Here is a 21,210-nt window from a genome sequence, read left to right as displayed (position 1 = left end):
TCCTTTGTGCAAAGGTTTGATCCAATTTGCACTCCAATCATGAGGCATGCCATACTGAAGTGCAAGGTTAAACATATCGCATATCCAATATCGTGTTTTCTTGCTTGTCCATTTAATCATTTCAGCCTTGACACCTTGAAGGTCACCTGCCTTGCGAGTAGCAAGTTTCTCAAGCGCGCGGCATACATCTTCAATGGTAAAGAAGGGAGACATAAATGGAAGGGAGCTACAACCCTCCATCTTATCAACATTGGGTTGCTCATAGAGGTTCTTACAATGCATATACATATCCTCAAGAGTCAAGTCACCAAAGCTCTCAACGCGCTTGCCTTTTAGATTTTGCCAAAACTTGCCACATGCATGTGCTTTCTCTTGTGCTAAAAGAAGTTGTTTTTCGACTTCCCACCTTCTCCTCTTCTTTTGAACAAGTGCTTTGTATGTGTGTGAACATTCCAAGTAAACTTCCTTGTCTTTGATTGCATCCAATCTTAGCAAGTGTTTTCGGGCTTGACTACATTCCATGTCAAACCATTTCTTCTTGGTGCCACCCTTCTTAGACCTTTTGCAAGACATGTGTTTCACCGAAAAGCATTCCTTCGCACAAGAGAAAATTACTTATTTGAAAACTTTCCACTTGCATTCTAATGTTGGGCTCTCTTGATGCTCTATCATGCTTAACATTTGGTCCACCATATCAGCATATATAAGTGCTCGTTTGAAGTCTAGATGTAGGTACAAATGATTCACATCATGATTGGAGGCTACATGCTCGGGCTGTTTACCACACTTGAGGTCAATACATAACATCCTATGATCCGGTTACGGATTCCATTCACCAAGTGTAAAGCTTTGTATGCATTCTAGAGTGGCTTCTGAGAACAACATATAGTCAATCACGCTAGCACCATTGTGCTTTCTACATGTAAAGTCGTTGGTGCCTTGCCATAGAGATACACCATTTGCAATGATGAGCATTCCGGTACTATTGCACATATGTAAAAGTGGCTTTCCATAGTGATCCACTTCTTTTGCATCATTAGAACTTCGATTATACATGTATGAGTCATCCACTCTTCTTGAGACATGCGGCATGTCGACTTGTTGTGTGTCGTGTTGTAACATATTTGTGTGAGCATTCATGTCTCCAAAAACAATGACTTCACCTTGATCCTTGTAATGAGCAATGTCTTCCTCTAGTTCAACAAAGGGCTGATCTCTATCCATATTCAAGCGAGCATAAAAGTTGGAGTCATAGTGAGGAATGTAGCAACTGGCCACAAACATGACTTGACCATTTGGTGGGCTGATTTTCAGCCATAAGTAGTGTTTATACTTATCTTCTTTGACAATGGAAACATCTTTCAAACCCTTTTTGGTCATACATGCTACGCCTCCTTGGCCTCTTCGTTGCTTTGCATTTTTGGCCCACATCAAAGAATGCACATCATATTTGTCAAATCAAAGAATTTGTTGCGCATTATGCTCCCATGTTTTGACAAGAAGTATCACATCGGAGTCATTGATAAGCTCATCGATGCCAATTCCCGCATTCCATGGATACCCGTTACAATTCCAAAAGAAAGAGAGAGAGAGAGAGAGAGAGAGAGAGAGAGAGAGAGAGAGAGAGAGAGAGAGATCATGCAACACCATGCAACTCCCTCCTCCCTAGCCCCTCCCTTCCCTGAGCTCTGATACTAGTGAAAGGCCAAAGGATGGACTAGCATAATGTTCTCCTCCCAACCTCCAACCCTTGGCCCTTGCAAGTAGGACCCCTTAACTTATGCATGGCCCTCGGCTCCTAGCCGCACTGAGCCACTCAGTCCCTGGCCCTTGGCTTGCTGCTTGGTCCTACCCTTGGCCTGATAGCTATCGTGAAGAGGAAGCCCATTGTCGCCGTTGCTCAACTGCCTCGCCACCCGCTTCCGTAAGGTTGCTCGCTCATGCTCGCGCGCGCGCGCACACACACACACACACACACACACACACACACACACACACACACACACACACACACACACACACACACACACACACACACACACACACACTCAAACACTCACACACAACATGACTCTACGTTGCCGAGAAAGAGAGCAAGAAAACCATACATTTAAGAATGAGATAAGAGTTAGGGTTACTAGCCCTTATGTGAGTTGTCCCAACCACACTTGGGCGCCCACACTTGGCTGACAGTTAGTATGCTCTGTGTGTGTGTGTCAATGGGATTAAATTTAAAAGATACTATGATCCTTTAGGCCAAGAGGAGCTACGTGCCATTCATTAGAAAAAGACAGCCAAGGCACAAACATAATTGAAAAAGATACAAGCTCAATCCGAAGCTCATGAGCGACAACAACGTATTAAGCACCAACGAGAGGCCAAACTGGGAGTTACACATGCATTTTAAGTTGAATCAGATGACAGTTTGGTATAATTTGACCCATCTCTATGATACCCCATCGAGTTAAATAGCACCTATGGGAAAGTGCTATATAACACTTTATTGGACACAGGAGATAAACATAATCTGTTATCCTATGGAGTGTGGTGTGAGTTAGGAAATCCTCCTTTATCTGAGAGTACCATCCAAGTCAAGGATATCAACAAGAAGAAAACTATTGTCCTTGATATCTTGCACACTCCTGTCAGTTATGACAACAGGGCCGTGACTCATAGCTTTTTGGTCATGCCTGCGGCGGGTGCTATGGAGGGAAACATAAACCTGGGATGTAGGTGGATGTTTGCAACCAAGTGTACTATCAACTGGGGAATTGGGAGTATCACAACATAGTAACAAACTCTTAGTTCTACCACTCTAGGGACATTCTCTGAGTTATCGCCACCTGAGGAAACACAGAATAGAAATTGCATATTCAAGAGGTTGAAACATTTGTCCCTATAGCACAACCCTCTACAACTTCAACTTATGTGGCTGAAACAAAGAATGAGGCACCCAAGACTCAGTGTGATTTGTCAAGGGCACCATACAAATGGGTCCCTAAAGCTTCGGTAACAACCATTTTTGATGTTCAATCTGGTTCAAAAGAGAAGCCTCGTAAGAGACGCCCCACTCGCCCCAAGAAATATAAAGAAATGTTACGTTGGATTCCCAAGCGACTATTAGATGCCCAATCCTACTATGACGGGAATGATCAAATCTGGGTGCCTAAACATACCTTGTGTTCTCTCATGTCACCTACTAAAGATCCATGTAGGCCAAATCCTGTAACTCCAAAACGATTTGAAGACCGTGGAAAGGAAAAAATCACGAAATGCTACACACGCGTTCCAACGCTAGTTTGGGTACCGAAGAAAGAACAATTTATTCCACCTAGCTCAAAAACAGGGAAGTCAAATGAAGCTTCCACCTCTTCATGTAGTTCATATACAAACATACAAGCTTCGACACAACCTCCACCTATTATTGTAAATATCCATACAAGCAAGAGATAATTTGCACCTCCCATTGTAAGTTATCCACCTACAACAACGTTGCAAGTAAGATCGGGGAGAGTACCTTACAACCCTTGCAACTTGATGAAGCACCTAGAGTGGTGTAAAAATATTGGTCAAAGACTTCACCCGTTACAACTTGGAATGATTGGTTTCAAAAGCTGACGACAACCTTCCAAAAAGTATGATCTACCCAAGGAACGGGGGAAATGTTGGTGACATCATTCGCTTGCTTCTCCCTAAACCTTCCTCCCTGGACTCTTAACCTCCTAATCTTAGGGAATGTATATATATAGCCCTATACTAAAAACAGAAAAAAAAGAGTAAAAGAGCAAGAGGTACCAAACAAGAAGCTTGCAACCAACAAATCTGGTCTAGACTTGAAAACTCTTAATGACACTTCATGTACAATGACACAAACCTTATGATATTTGCAAACTGACCAAATTCTATATGTATGTACAGATATGGCTAGTATGCTAGAGTCATCCACTCCTACCTTGGATGAGAGGTACTCTCTTTACTTTTCTCAAGTGTTTCACATGGTCTACCTTGTGCTTACTTTTGAATGGGATATGGTGGATACACTAGCTGGTGAGAAAAATTTTGTGAATTAGAATGGCTGATATGTCGCTTGACCACGATTGATCCCTACTCAATAGAGAATGTCGCTTCGATTGCACAAGCTTATCCTTTTGAGCAAGATAAATATTCACGCCTAGTGGCCTTATTAGTAAACCTTTGTGTATCTAATGTTGAGGAATATTTACATGATTTCACGGATGGGACACATGGTTTCACTGAGAATGAATTTATTTATCTTGACGATGATGAGGATAGCAGTTTAGACTTAGGACTGCCGGCCCATCTATACAATATCCTATTTCCTTGATCCTATAGGGAGGTGCAGATAGATAAGTTATGGATCTTTATATTGTTTTTATTTTTTTCAATAAGAGTTGGTACCTCTTCCCACTAATGTGCCCCTAGAGGTACTTCCTAGTGTTTTCTAGTGTGTATAGGAACACGTTACAGTAGCTGGGCTTTCAAATATCTGGCAATCTTTTTCCGTCCCACTCAGCGAATTGAGCACGATGGCCATTACAAACAGGTGTTTCTTGTCCATTATCATTGCTTATTGTCTTCTCTAACATCCATGTTGTTTGCTTTAATCGTGTTTGGTACCAAAATGTTCAACATATTTTCTTAGTATCAGACATTAGATTCAATAAAATTTTATGTCATAGTACCTTGTCTAGGTTTATTAATCAAGAAGTCTGGGTAAGCTAGTTTGACCAAGGTAGGGCATTAAAGATCTTCTCTTAATACCATAGAAGATTCCTTCCTAATTTTTAATGGTTACCTTAGGCTCATATCCGATATAATGAAGCATGGAGTGCAATGTGTCAGTGCTTTCTAGTGGGCTTAATTCCTCCTGACCTTTAGCTTAAGTATTATAATGGCAGTTTGCCTATTGTAATGAGCCTGGGAAGGGTAAGAATGTCAAAATGATCCCCCAAAGTTACAAAATAGAAACTCAATGAAAGAAAAATGACCAAAAAACAAAAACAAAAAGTGCCAACAATGTAAAATCTTAAGCTGAAAGAGAAATCCGGTTTGATTTGGTACTTCACTCACATGTATTGCCTATGGTATTAGAGCCCTAGAGGTTCCCAGTGTGGGCGCTTTCCTTGAGAAGCAAAAATCCCCACGCATACAAAATAAGCACACACGTCAAATGACTTTGAATCAATGTGAACCAAAGAGAGCCCAAAAGATTAATTACGGCTCTACATGAAAACAAAACATCTATCATAAACACTTTGGGGGGTCAAACAAAGGGAACCATTCAGGTGATGTTTTCATGTGCAATTTTCTTTATCGTATCTTAACTAGCGGTATTCTAGGTATAACCTCTCATCAGCCCTGGGACATGAAACACTATGCTCTCACAATTAAACAACTTAATTGACCATAAGAATTGAGGAGGAATCCAAAATCCCGAGCGAGTTTTTTTGAGCAATTACTAAACCAAGCAAGAATTATCAATATACAATTTTGAAAACCCCAAACTATTCAAGATACTTCTACTTAATTTAATAATCATTTACACATGTGTTTTTATTTAGTTCTTAAACTCTAGTCAAGCCAAGATAGAGGTGCTGGCTATTAGAGGACATTAAGTTGAGAATGGATGATGATAGCACATTACAAAGGATAAATACTAGGCTCCACATTCCCTATCTGCAACCTTCATGTATGCATTTTAGGGAACCATGATGCACATACTCTCTCTCTCTCTCCCCCCCTCTCTCTCTCTCTAAAACATAAACAAATGTCTTTGTCTAATTATAGGATTGAAAATGACGGAGCCATTTGCGGAGTTGCTTGTAGCGCCATGTGTTGATACATGATGCTATTAGAAGATTCATAGCAGCTAATTTAAGCACTTTATAGAGTTGCTTGTAGCATCACGTGTCGACACCTGGTACTTTGGGAAGCTTCAAAGAGGCTAATTTAAGAGCTTTGTGGAGCTTCTTGTAGCACTACATGTCAACACCTAGTGCTAAAGGAAGTTTCAAAGAGGCTAATTTAAGTGCTTTGTGGAGTTGCTTATAGCACCACGTGACGACACGTGGTGCTAAAGGAAGTTTCAAAGAGGCTAATTTAATATCTTGGAGATGTCTACAGCACCACGTGCCTGTACGTAGTGCTATACGAGTCTTCATAAGGGCTAATTTAAGTTCTTTATGGAGCTGCGTGGAGCACCACGTGTCCATATGTGGTGCTATAGGAAGCTTCAAAGAGGCTAACTTAAGAGCTTCATGGAGACCCTTGTAACGCCATGTGTCAACAAGCGGTTCTAGATAAAGTTTCAAAGAGGCTAATTTAAGCACTTTGTGGAGTTGTATGTAGAAACATGTGTTGACATGTGGTGCTAAAGGAAGTTTCAAAGAGGCTAGTTTAAGCGCTTTGTGGAGCTACTTGTAGCACCACATGTCGACACGTGGTGCTAAAGAAAGTTTCAAAGAGATTAATTTAAGTGCTTTGTGGAGTTGCATGTAGCACCATGTGTCAACACGTGGTGTTATAAATTTTGAAAGAGGCTAATCTAAGCTCTTTGTGGAGTTGCTTGTAACACCATGTGGTGCTAAAGGAATTTTCAGAGTGGCTAGTTTAAGCGCTTTGTGGAGCTGCTTGTAGTACCACGTGTCGACATGTGGTGCTACAGGAAGTTTCAAAGAGGCTAATTTAAGCGCTTTGTGGAGTTGTCTGTAGCACACGTGATGCTAAAGAAAGTTTCAAAGAGGCTAATTTAAATGCTTTGTGGAGCTGCTTGTAACACCACGTGTCGACACGTGGTGCTACAGGAAGTTTCAAAGAGGCTAATTTAAGCGCTTTGTGGAGCTGTCTGTAGCACCATGTGTCGACACATGGTGCTAAAGAAAGTTTCAAAGAGGCTTATTTAAGCCATTTGCAAAGTTTCTTGTAGCACCACGTGTCGGCACGTGGTGCTAAAGAAAGTTTCAAAGAGGCTAAGTTAAGCGCTTTGTGGACCTATTTGTAGCACCACGTGGCGACACATAGTGGTAAAGGAAGTTTCAAAGAGGCTACTTTAAGCGCTTTATGGAGTTGCTTGTAGCACCACGTGTCGACACATGGTGCTACAAGAAGTTTCAAAGAGGCTAATTTAAGCTCTTTGTGGAGTTGCATGTAGCACCAAATGTCAACGCAAGGTGCTAAAGGAAGTTTCAAAGAGGCTAATGCGCTTTGTGGAGTTGCCTATAGTACCACGTGTTGACACGTGGTGCTACAGGAAGTTTGAAAGAGGTTAAGTTAAGCGTTTTGTGGAGTTGCCTGTAGCACCACGTGTCGACACGTGATGCTAAAGAAAGTTTCAAAGAGGCTAATTTAAGCGCTTTGTGGAGTTGCCTATAGCATGTGGTGCTAAAGAAAGTTTCAAAGAGACTAATTTAAGTGCTTTTTGGAGCTGCTTGTAGCACCACATGTCGACACGTGGTGCTACAAGAAGTTTCAATGAGGCTAATTTAAGCGCTTTGTGGAGTTTTGTGTAGCAGCACGTGTCGACACATGGTGCTAAAGAAAGTTTCAAAGAGGCTAATTTAAGCCATTTTCAAAGTTTCTTGTAGCACCACATGTCGGCACGTGATGCTAAATAAATTTTTGAAGAGGCTACATTAAGCACTTTGTGAACCTGCTTGTAGCACCACTGGCGACACGTAGTGCTAAAGAAAGTTTCAAAGAGGCTAGTTGAAGCACTTTATGTACCTGCTTGTAGCACCACATGTTGACACGTGGTGCTACAAGAAGTTTCAAAGAGGCTAATTTAAGTGCTTTGTGGAGTTGCATGTAGCACCGCATGTTGACACGAGGTTCTAAAGAAAGTTTCAAAAAGACTAATTTTAGCACTTTGTGGAGTTTCTTGTAGCACCACGTGTTGTGAACTCGTGCTATGAAGCCATGATGGTGCAGAGTGTGCAGAGAAGGACGAGAGAGAGAAAGAGAAGAAGTTGACACCAAGCCAACACGCTATTTTAATTTTTATTAATGGAAGCCTTTACATAGCCTTTGGAAGGTGATGTCTACCTCACCTTTTTCCCACATGCAAACTCAACTAACTAATGGTCTATACCTGCATGCCTTGAGACTTGTTCTCACGGGCTGACCAATAAGCTGACCAATAAGGGCTTGAACCCAACAATCTGCCCCTCAAGCCCGAACTAGACAAGCAACTCATGATACCTCGAGTTTTTGGTGTACTCGTCAACCGTGAGTTTTAGGTTTTCTCACAACCAAGGATTTCTGGCGTATCCATAACCTGGTGCTAGATCAGTAACCCCCCCCCTTGAACAGATAGGGTGTAGGTCAACATTTAGCTACCAAAAATGGAGTTTTTGGTTCACTGCCACACCTTGGGTTTATGGTGTACCCAGTAACCTCATGAGAGTGCAACTAAAAAGGGCTGAGAACTGATAAAAATTGGGAGGCCTTACCACTTATTTTTGTGGCAGTGTCTATAACCCGTACAATTTATTTTGACTAAACAACATGAAAAGAGTTGATCTAATAAATTTTCTCATCAACAGAATATATTGGAGATTTAGTGTCTCCCTCAACCACATGAATTTGAGTTTTACTCTTTTGAAAGCACTTATTTGACGGATGATTTGTTTTACCACAGTTAACACAAGGATTCTTCTTGAAACAATCTTTCGTCTGATGATTGTTGCGCCCACAAATGGCACAAGATCTGGTTCTATTGAATGGTCGAGATGAAGCTACTATAGTAGCACATTTAGTGACTGCATATGCACTGGAAGTATCAGAAGAATTGGTGGGGGATACGGCATTCGAGACTGTATATGCACTGGGAATGATAGTAGAATTGGTACTAGGTACTTTGCATTCTTCTTCCTGCAATGAATTGATGATACCATCCAAGGAGGGTAGCGGATCTTTCTCTTTTAAAACAGTAACAATCTGATGAAATTTGTCAGTCAAACTTTTTAACAAAATGGCTATGAGATCTTATTCTGGTACTGAAGCTTCAACATAAACAAGTTGAGTTCTAATAATCTTCAGTCTATTGGCTAAAGTTGCAATGTTTTCATCTTCATGCATGTGGATGGAATATAATTCCATTTTTAAACTGATTTTTGAATACTTAGCTTTGGCACCAAAAAGCTTCTCTAACTCTATCCAGGCAGCACTTGAAGAATCAACATCGTCCAAATAATGAATAAAATTGTCTTCTAAGGAGGTTAGAATGATACCAAAAGCTTGTTCGTCTTTCCTTTGTAGCTCAGCAGATAATGCCCTTGTAACTGCAACGGATGTGCTGGATTCGTCGGCTGCGAGAGGCTTGACTACGTTCCATAAGTTTTTGCGCATCAAATAGCCTTTAACTTTGATCTGCCAATTATGGAAGCCCGATCCATTGAACTTGTCGACTTTTGATGCCATATTCAATATGCAAAGGATAGCAACATTTTGATATGTCGCAAACACGCCTTGCCAATTTAGCACTTGCAATTTGGAAATTCACCAATGCTTGATCTGCTAATCGATTGTTCGATTATTATGCTTGACGAGCACCGTGCTGCAGGGGCGAGGGTACCCAAGTGTGGGAATAGTGCCTTGCTTGAAATAGTAATTGGATGGCCACTTGATTAAAGTGTGAAACTGGATGAAAAATAACAAAAAACCCAAACTGTCATGGCGAGCTCTTTGCAGGCAACAACACCAATTACAGTTTGCTTCACAATAGGCTCAAGAGGCCGAATTGGCAGGAGGTACAGGGTTGAAAGTTGTCCTTCAGCCCAGAGCGACCATGTTGACGATGGGTTTGCACGGTTTTATGCAGGTCGAGATTCGGACTGGCCCCTCTGCAAGCGGTTGTACCCATGCTGTTCTTGTTGAGTGTTGCTTGTCGAGCACCTAGGCCCAGTAGGGCTCTGATACTAGTTGTTGTGAACTCGTGCTATGAAGCCATGATGGTGCAGAGAAGGACGAGAGAGAGAAAGAGAAGAAGTCGACACCAAGCCAACACGCTATATTAATTTTTATTAATGGAAGCCTTTACATAGCCTTTGGAAGGTGATGTCTACCTCACCTTTTTCCACATGCAAACTCAACTAACTAATGGTCTATACCTGCATGACTTGAGACTTGTTCTCACGGGCTGACTAAATAAGCTGACCAATAAGGGCTTGAACCCAACACCACGTGTCAAGAGGTGCTAAAGAAAGTTTCAAAGAGGCTAATTTAAGCACTTTGTGGAGTTGCCTATAGCACCACGTGTCGACACGTGATGCTACAGGGAGTTTGAAAGAGGCTAATTTAAGCACTTTGTGGATCTGCTTGTAGCACCATGTGTCAACACGCGGTGCTAAAGGAAGTTTCAAAGAGGCTAATTTAAGCGCTCTGTGGAGTTGCTTGTAGCACCACGTGTCGACACCTAGTGCTAAAGAAAGTTTCAAAGAGGCTAATTTAAGTGCGAAGTTTCAAAGAGGTTAATTTAAGCGCTTTGTGGATTTTCCTGTAGCACCATGTGTCGACACATGGTGCTACAGAAAGTTTGAAAGAGGTTAATTGAAGTACTTTGTGGAGCTGCATGTAGCACGACGTGTCCACATGTGGTGCTATAGGAATACCCATAGCGGATTTAAGCCCAAAGCTATAGGAATACCCAAAGCGGATTCATAAGGTCTAATTTAAGCACTTTATGGAGCTGCATGTAGCACCATGTGCCGTCATGTGGTGCTATAGGAAGCTTCAAAGAGACTAATTTAAGCACTTTGTAGAGTTGCCTATAGCACCACGTATCGGCACTTAGTGCTATAGGAAGTTTCAAAGGGGCTCATTTAAGCAATTTGTGGAGATTCTTGTAGCACCAATTGTTTGCGCATGGTGCTATAGCACCACATGTCATCACATGGTGATGTAGGAATCTTTAGGGGGACTAATTTGTGAGTGCATGATGCTTGCGTGCACGGTGCATAAAGGGGGAAGAGGAGAGATGACATGTGGAGTGGATGGGCGACCTCTCAAAAATGAAGTGAGAGTACTCCTTATTGCTTGTATATGTTCAATCAATAAGGTAAAACAATGGGCATCCAGATTTAGTGTTCGGCTCGGGGTAAGGCACCCACCTTTACCCTACCATAATAAAGCACCTGCAAAGCTTCATATAGCACCATGTGCCAACACACGGTACTACAAGCATCTCTAAAAAGGGTATAATTTTCTCTTCCAAGATATTTAGCCCTTTTGGACTAGAGAAAAATTGGGCAAAACAAACTTTTATGTAGTTCCATGTATCACCACGTGACAACACATGGTGGCAAGGGCTTAATTCTCTCTTTGCAAGGCCTTGATATTGGTTCTTAGACACTTGGGTCATTTTGGACAAGACAAGAACAAGGGAAAAAAGAAAAAAACATTTCACCCATCACAATATAGAGTGCAACATATAGCACAAATTGGGTCCTAACCATTGAGAAATTTACTCGGGTTTTAGGTCGCTCAAAAAATCTCGGTCGGGCTATGGTAAGACCTAGAATTGAGAAGCTTGCCCATGGCGTTAATAGTTGACCTTTAATGCCTAATGACAGTTAAACTAGCAACCCTAGACCTTTTGATTTGTTGACCTTTACAAGTATTTATGTGTTTGATTCTATTATATTTAATGTTTATTGCTCAACAAATTGTTTAATATTCTGCTACCAATCACTCTTTGTGCTTGTTCACTGCATATGATTTTTAATTATCCGTGCAATTATTGTGCCTTTATTGATTGATTTTGCATATTCGAGTGAAGCCAAAGAGTCGAGCTCCTGTAGAGGATTAGTACACCCTTTTGTCGTATTAAACTTCTTGATTGAGAGCACGTCCATTGGCCACTACTCTCGTCAAGATGTTTAACTACTACGAGACCCACCCGCATGGACCCACCACGTTCCTTCTTTTGAACACACCTTCCTAAATTTCAAGGTCGGAATTTACATCAGGAAGGGGGGCATGTTAATTCATCCTCGTTATTATTGTTGAGCTATATGCTAGGTTTGTTTGCTCCACACATGTATTCATGGTGATCGCCAATGATAGGCGCACACCACATTTAGTAGAGAGAACCAATGGTTTCCACTCCATCAAGAGTTTTCACACGAATGGTACCTTGCGGGGTGATTTTGCATACTCTATATGGTCCTTTTCCCGCATATTTCAACCTTTTCTTCTCGTTACGCACTCCATACATAAGAACTTTTTTTTCCAACCTTGATATCCTTGTTCTTTAAGTGACGATCAAACCATTTCTTTCGCCTATCCTTCTCCACAAGTGCATGTTGCACAACCAATTGCCTCTCTTCATCTAACCGCTCAAGGATATATAAATGCTCAACTAAAGGGTTACCATCCCAACCTTCATGTGAAGCTACTCGAAGACTAGGAATGACAAACTCCCAAGGTATAACTGCTTCTTGGCCTTATACCATCTTAAATGGTGTACAATTAATAGCCACTTTATAGGAAATATGACGATAAGCCCATAGAGCTGATGTTAGCTACAAATCCCAATCTGTGCGATGAGCCTCTACCGTCTTGGTCAAGATAGAAACTAAAGTCTTATTAGTACTCTCAGGTTTGTTATTTTCTTGTGGATAATAAGGTGTCAACTTATGGTGGGATATCAAGAAGCTTGTTGTGAGTTTGTTTAGCATCATTAGTAAAATGAGTGCCATTATCGCTCGCAATTTTAAAGGGTCAACCAAATCACGTAATAATGTTCTCAAAGAGAAACTTGGTGAATGACCTTGCATCAGCCTTGCGTGTCATCTTAGCTTCTGTCCACTTTGTCACATAGTCAATTGCAACAATAATATATCGGGATTGGGTGTTACGGGCTGCCGGACTAATTGGGCCTACAAAGTCTAAACTGCATTTTTCAAATGGTTGGTTCACTTTAATAGGATATAAGGACACTCTATCCTTCCGTTGTGTGGTCTTATAACATTGGCATTCATTACATTCCTTTGCAAAGAGTGATGCATCCTTGAATAAGGTGGGCCACCAATAGCCTGATTGCAACACCTTCTTAGTAGTTAGTTGTCCTAAAAAATGTCCTCCTACTATGCCCATGTGTGCTTCTTGCAGTATGTACAAATAATCATCCTCACGAGCACAACGTCTAAGAATATCGTCCTTCCCTAGCTTGTAGAGAGTACCTGCAATTAGAGAATAAGGTTCACATTCCTTTAGTAGCTTTTTGATCTATATCATTACGAAGCTCCTTGGGTGGAAAACCATTAACTAAAAAGTTTGCAATCTTCTTACTCCATTCAGGCATGGTCTCGACTAGGAATAGGTAAGTATCGGGCAATTCATCATCGATTCCAGTAGGCGCTTCACTATTAAGTATACAAGATAAATGATCAGCCATGACATGCCTTTTATCGGGTCTCACCAACGACAATAAAATCAAACTCAAGAAGAATTATTAACCATCATGTAATTCTTCCCGTGGAACATGGCTTGTTTACTAGATACAACAACGCTTGATGATCCACATAAAAAACAAACTTATTGGCAAGAAGTTGATAGAAAAATTTCTTTACTGCATAAATCATAGCTAAACCTTTCCACTCTGTAGTGGTGTAGTTCCTCTCAGCATCATTCAATTGGCGACTTGCAAAGCTAATGGGGTAGTCCATTTTATGCTCTCCTGGTTGAGCTAAAACACACCCAATAGCAAAGTTTGATACATCAATATGCACATGGAAAAATTACATTCCAATCAAGCACTCGAAGGATTGGAGCACCTGTCAGGGCCCTTTTTAATAATTCATAGGCATGGTCACACTCCTCGGTCCAATGAAACTTGATAAGAAGCTTGTACAATGGACGAGATATCTCAACAAAGTTTAAATAAAACGTCGATAATAACCAACATGCCCCATGAATCTTTGGAATCCCTTATAGTTTGTAGGTGGTCGTAAATTAGCAATGGCTTTAATTTTGCTTTCATCTGTCGAAATACCTTTCTTGGACACAATATACCCTAAAATGACTCCATGCTTGACCCAAACTTGGCATTTGAAAGGGTTCAATGAGATGCAATACAATTTGCACCTTTCAAACACTTTTTTTAAACATGATAAATGTTCTTTCCACAAAGAATAAACACAAAGGTCATCTAAAAAAGCTTTGCAAAACTCCCTTAAATATCCCCTAAAAGTAGTGTTAATCTTTGGAATGTAGCAGGGGCATTAGTTTGGCCAAAAGCCATAACATGAAATGCAAACACTCCGAATTCAGTTATAAAAGCGATTTTAGCTTGGTACTCTAGTGCAGTTGTGATTCGATTGTAACCAAAGTATCCATCCAAAAAGATATAATCTCCTTTCCTGCAACTCTCTCAAGCACATGTTCCCAATATGGCAAGAAGTAATGGTCCCTTCTAGTGGCAACATTAACCCTGCTTGAGATCCATGCACACTCTGAGTTTTCCGTTCTTTTTTGGCACAATAACTATTGGAGACACCCATTTTGAGTGCTCAATAGGGTATATAAATCCACATTTGATAAGCTTTTCAAGTTCTTCTTGAATAATCTTCACAAACTTAGGATTCCTTGGGTAGGGTCTTTGTTGGACTAGTTTAGCAGTGCCAATCATTGGAATTGTATGTTGCACTACGGAAGGTCCAACACCCTTCATGTCATGGTATGTCCAAGAAAATATATCCTCTGATTCCTTGAGGAGATCCTTAAGTATATATTCCTCAATCAGTGGTCTTGGGCAATGAAAATATGTTCGGAGTCCTCACGTGGGTCCGCTAACTCTATTTCTTTAACTATCGTCGAACCATCATAGACTCCATTACTTCTATTAGTAGGTGTTCTTTAGGCCTTTGTATACACAACCTTACGCTCATCTGTGGTGTAGGATTTGAAATGATCAGGTGCAGGGTGTAAGTCTGTGGGATCTTGTTGTGTTGTGGACTGTGATTTTGCTTCCACTTCCCGTAGTTGTTGAGATAACTCTTGGTTTTGGCATCTCCTTATAGTACGGCTCAACTTTGGATTCTTTGCAGCCTCTAATAGTGCAATATCATGTGGAGATGCACCACATGACGCTTTGAAGGTATTTATCCCAATTATCTACCAATTTCCGATGATCCATTCTACAATAGATTTCTTTTCATTTATCCTAGCACGTACATTGGCTCGATATTGTTGCCTCTTATATTTATTACTCCTCTTATCTAATTTTGGATTATGGCCAATCTCTAGTGCAGGGTCACTAGATGAATTGCTACTTGTGTCTTTTCCTTTCCATGATAGATTGTCATTCAGGGTACCATTGGGCATTGAATGGTTTGTCCCCACATTTGCACCAAGATTTAACTCAGATTCTTTGTCCTCAGAGTCAATTTCAATTGATGATTCCGACTCCAAATCGTGTGGGCTATAGTTTTTTGAGATGCCAATGGTTCCAATGTCAGTCAAGCTTTCATCTGGTAGGTCATCACAAGCTATATGCATTGCTCCTATCATATTTAAAGGTACGAGTTGTGGCACTTTGTCCCCCTCATGTGTTACCCAAGTCATCCCTCTATTTCCCCAAGTGTCTATGGTTGCCGCTAGGTGGACCTAGTCCAAGTTGTCAGACTCAACCAGGTAGAACATCCATAAAAGGGGAATCTTCTCCAACATCAGTGTCTTTTTACACGTGTAACAATATTGCAATGGGGCCGAGTGAATTTTGGTGTCAGATCGATTGTCAATTATAAATCTATTTCCTAGAGGATGTGCTCGACTAGTCACAAGATCAACTCGAATGACAGATTCTTGGAACTGTAAGTAGACATGGTTTTTAGACCAATCATTCACCAATTTTTCTTCCCTCATGAAAGGACGTCCTAATATCATCTCAGATGACATAGTGTGCTTGAAAAAATCCATAACAATGTAGGTGTGCCTTACCTTGTGTCTAAGAACCTTAATCTTGAGATCTTCTAGCATCCCAATAGGTTTAACGATGGTCCCATTGGCCATCTTTATCACTATGTTTGTAGTCCCAAGGTGAGTTCTCCCCATAGATTCCCAACAATTTTTAGTTACAATGCAAACCTCGGCGCTCCCATCAAGGACTCTCTTCACTCTTAATCCTTTGGTTGTGATTGGTAGGGTTGCATTGGATTCATCACTTTCAAAGTACTATCCCAACTTGTTAACAAATATTTCAAAACCAGAGTTCTCATCCAGGTTCGGTTGTGGATCTAAGGTTTCCTCCTCTATTGGCACTTCATTAGACCTATCTATCGGTGCAAATTGTGGTAACCCAACCTTCAGTTCTCCATTGAGGAAAGCTCTAAGAGCTAGGATTAGCTCAAGGTCTCCATATAGTTTAGACATGATGGTGGTTCTAGCTTTTGAAGCCATGAAATCCATCAATTTGGCAATATTTAACGAAACTTTTTGGGCTTGAGACCCTTGACATGGGGAAGATGGAATTGCCATTTCTTCAATAGGGTCAGGTAATCCCTCTGTAAACATTCTCTACAACTAGATGGGAGTACGCCCACTTCCCAATGACTTAACGTCACCTTCTCTTGGATGACACTAGGTATGGCTAGTGGTCTATGGTTTTTATGAGGTTGATTTTGTGTAGGAAACATTGTGTCTGTAATTTGGATCTTTGTAGGTATTGGTTCTAGCTCCCTTTGGGTCTCATCTACCAAACTCATTAATTGCTTGACTTCCTTGATCTCCTCTATAGGGTTTTTATAAGTTTTGATCTTCTTCCTATGTTCCATGGGTTGTGTCCATTGTGGCTCATCATGATCCTCCTTGTTTTTTCTTTTCTAATGGTCGTTTTAATCTCCATGGTCTCACCTGAATCAGAATCATTTTCAATGTCATTCATATACATGAGGTCATCACCAGTCCTTATGTTAGTCTTTGAACTGGGGTTTGGCTTCGTTACCTTTTGTGATCTCTTGCTTCGTGTTTTATTCTTCTTCTTGGATTGAGCGATTGAGGTCATGTCTCTTTGTTTAAGAATATAATTTTGGTTTTGGAGCATTGATCATGTGAATACATTTACTGGCTTTGTGATGGCACCTCAGTCATCTCAATTAAGTTCAATGGAATGATCCTTGGTGCATTTGGATTATTAGCACATTCCACATAGATTACACATGAGTATCGATATTGTAGATGTGCTCCCTTGATTGGTATGCACTAGTGTGGCATTCTTTTGTAGTCTAATAGGACACTCAGCTACACGATGTGGACCCCCACACTCGTAGCATTGAAGAGGTGGTCTCTTGGCATTGAGATTGATATTTTTGCCTCTTGCTACAAGAGCAGCTACTTGATACATAGGTTTGAATTGTCACCAGTAGTCCTCCATGTAGTATTGTGCTTAAAATACATCCATCCCATAGGCAATGGTAGGGTATATATCTTCCTCATAGCCTTCCAAACAAACACTAGATGGCTCGCAACCCATATAATTCACAGGGGTGACTCTTGGATGTGGGGGTTGTGGTCCTAGCACTGGAGGTGGTAGCGGTGTAGCTTGAGCAACATTTTGGGCTCTAAGAACCATGTGTTGCGATATTTGTTCAACAGGTGGGGCATGCATCAATGGAGGAACCCGAGGTGAACCCGTCCATGCCAAGGGTGGTCTATTCACCATCACATGTTTGAACATTATACAATCCTTAACTTGGTGACCGTACCTACCACATGCGTTGCAATTACCGTTAAATTTTACTCTAAATGTAGGGCATTCACTAGTGCTATGTGGAGCAAAGCAAACTGAGCACCATTGTTGTTCCCTTCTTGGATGCATATGATTGTTTATTATCTCTAATACTTTCTTGAATGGCCTTCGTGAGATCTGCTAAAGTCATCTCAGATATCTTTGGTTCTTTAACAATAGGATTTATGGTCATTGGCTCATGCCGTGATGCTTGCGAGCTAGTAGATTTAGGCTCAATAGACTCTCTTTATCCTTGAATCATTAAATTTTCCTCCAATTGGATTGAATTGGTGTGACTGCTTCCCAAGTGGTGATACATCTAAAGACTAGGCCATTGTAGATATCCTCATGTCGTAGTCCCCTAATGAATCTATTGAGAAATTGGTTATTATTGAGGCGCTCATTTGGATTACAACGAGAATTGAAATGCTTCAAGCGACTAATAAAGTCTCTCACAGACTCCCCTTCCTCTTGTTGGGTTTTCTGGAGATGAGATGCTACACCCAAAGCACCCCCTCACGTATGTACTCTTTCAAGAACAATCTCCTAAGAGTAAGGTAAATCATTTTCTCTTCCATCCTTAGGGTCCTATACCAATCTCCAACCTTCCCACTCAAAGTCAAACTTTAAGAATTTCTCTTATGTAGTTTGTTGTGTTCTCCTAGGGAATCACATATTTGTTCAAATACTTCGATATGATTTCTAGCATTCCCGTCCCACTTTATTTTTGTGTGAGCTTGGCCACTTGTATTGCCTTACTTCTAGGCTCTCTATCAGGTGTGTTACACACATTTTTAGCAATAGATCGATCGATAGCTTGAGAAAATGTTGCCAAGGCACCCAAGTGAGCAGGTATAGTGGGGACGGGTGCTCTTAGGATTGCATGTGGAATGGGGGTTGGCATCAGGTTAGGCATAAGACTGATCCTCGGGTCTGAAGCTGGGTACTAAGTTGTGCCATGTGGGGGCCCAAAGCTCATATGTGTGGCCCTAGGCATAGCAAACATAGGATATGACATGTTAATACTATTTTGGCTCCACTAGAATGAGTACTCCGATAGGGTGGTTGTGGAGTGTAGGATGCCGAAACAATCGGCGGTGTGGGAGCTACATGGGAATGAGTGCCCATAGTTACATATGATTGATGTACACTTTGTAAAGTGTGAGCTTTCTAAAGTGTCAGTCAAGGAGAGAAGAGTGGAATTATCCCACATGCTGTGGAGCAAGGCTGTAGAGCTACTTAAAGCTCATTTCATGAATGAATAAACACAACTCTATTTTGCACTACATGCTTGTCTATGGTGAGCATGTGCTAAGCTAAGTCCATACTCAAGATTGTGTTTATGAGTCCAAGCTGATTCTATCTTGGAACCCAATTCACTTGAGTGATAATCTTGCTTACACACACACTCACACACTTGCACTATGTTTCTCTTTCATCCACCCTAGCTAGAGTGGTATCAGAGCTCGGGTATGGTAGCTAGGTTCGCTATTATGCTTTTGCATGTTTGTACAATTAGCATTCATTAATCATCATTAGCTAGATCCATTAGGTTTGCTCTTTTATTGCATAATGCATGCCTAATTAATATTCCATTTGCTAGCATGAGCATGTGCTTGAGCTAAAGAATCTTGCAAAAACTTATGTGTGTATGTGTGTGTGTGTGTGTGTGTGTGTGTGTGTGCGCATTCAATGCCCACTGTGTACTTGAGCTCCAACTAAGTCCAAGGAGGGCCCCACTTTGGTGGGAACCCATAAAAGGTTAAACAAAGGCCACCAAAAGGGGTGCTGCAAAACTTCAACTTGTGTATGTATATGTGTGTGTGTGCATTCAATGCCCACTGTGTACTTGAGCTCCAACTAAGTCCAAGGACGGCCCCACTTTGGTGGGAACCCATAAAAGGTTAAACAAAGGCCACCAAAAGGGGCACTCACACAGAAACACCCGCCCATGGGGCGGATTTGAAGGAGGCGGTAAACCTTTTTGCAAGAGAATTTCGGGTCCGATTGGACGAGGACCGACCAGTGAAACCCCCCCAACCTCGAGCGTCTGATGGTTGCCGCCCCGCTGGCTTAAAGCCTCACACCGATCGATCGCCTCTCTCTGTTCAGGGCCAAATGACGGGCTCCATAAGTGGTGAGCTGCATTGAATTCCTTTTTTGGGTCCACCCCTATGGGCCCCCCCTTCCCACGCCCCACTGTTGCCTGCCAAATTACCTAAACCTCGTTCCCATCAAGTGCTACCTTCCAAAGCACCTAAAGACTTGTTCCCATCAACCTAAGCAGTACAGGGGCATTCCTTCTCTTAGTAAGGTGTATCAAAACTTCAAGGGATCCAAAGAGAATTCAAAGAAAGAAAGAATCCTAAACACCTAATCCCATCGAGCTTCAGCAAAGCCAATCAAAATTGCTTCAGAGCCTTCAAAAGGGAGCCTTCCAAAAGGCATTCAAAGGTGGACCTCAAGATCTCATCAAAATTCAAAAGGACTTCTCCAAGCACAAATTTCAACCAAAAAAAAAACTTCAAAGAGCACTACCTATTGTGAAGAGGGGCTTCACTCTAGTGAAGAGGAGCTTCACAAAAGGGGATCTCTCTCTCTCTCTCTCTCTCTCTCTCTCTCTCTCTCTCTCTCTCTCTTGCAATGAACCCTAAAAATTTGCAACCAAGCTCAAAAATTTGCAAATAAGTTTTATATCATCTTCGAAGAGGAAATTATGTTCGTGTAAAGAGGTAGACACTGGCTAGGAGAATCTCCTAAGCTAAGACCCCTCTATTATAACAAATGGGGGACAAGGGAATAGAAAAAATTTCAACGGGGAAGGGTTTCACCTGGCAAACAAAATTAAGAGGATATATTATGAAAACATGTTTGTGGTCTGTCATCAGAACTCCCTTATAGCAACAAGCCAAACTCGATGGAGTGCACACTAGGGCATCTACACTCATAGCAAGTGCATAGAATTTGGCCAAAGATGAACAAGCGTTATGAATCATCATCACCTCCTTGCATGACAACTATGTGCATTTCATAGACGAATGTAAACATGCACACGAAGCCTGGCATGTCCTAGAAAGCAATTTTGGGGCCAGGGCCAAAATAAGTAAAGTTAGTCTCAAAAGACAACTTTACAAAATCATTATGGTTGAAGGGGAGGACATTGCTAGCCTAATAAATAGGCTTAAGAGCATTGTCACACAACTCACTTACATCCAGGTCGAAGTACCAAAAGACGACAAAGTGGCCGTACTATTAAGTGCACTTCCACCTTACTATGACCACTTAGTCACAATTCTTGAAGAAAAAGAACCGGCTCCACCTTTCCAAGATGTCATCAACTCAATCCATGCAGAAGAAAGAAAGAAGAAAGGTCCATTAACCTCATCAGGAGGGGCTTTTGTCACGACATCCTTAAGGGAAGATATTCACCATCAACATCATCAGCTGGAAGAAAGTGTTATGAATGT

The sequence above is a fragment of the Adiantum capillus-veneris genome, chromosome 12 (assembly GCF_014529385.1).
Source record: "Adiantum capillus-veneris isolate H3 chromosome 12, ASM1452938v2, whole genome shotgun sequence".
NCBI classification, from domain to species: Eukaryota; Viridiplantae; Streptophyta; class Polypodiopsida; order Polypodiales; family Pteridaceae; genus Adiantum; species Adiantum capillus-veneris.
The sequence above is the reverse complement of the archived record's forward strand: the minus strand, read 5'-3'. Positions refer to the sequence as shown.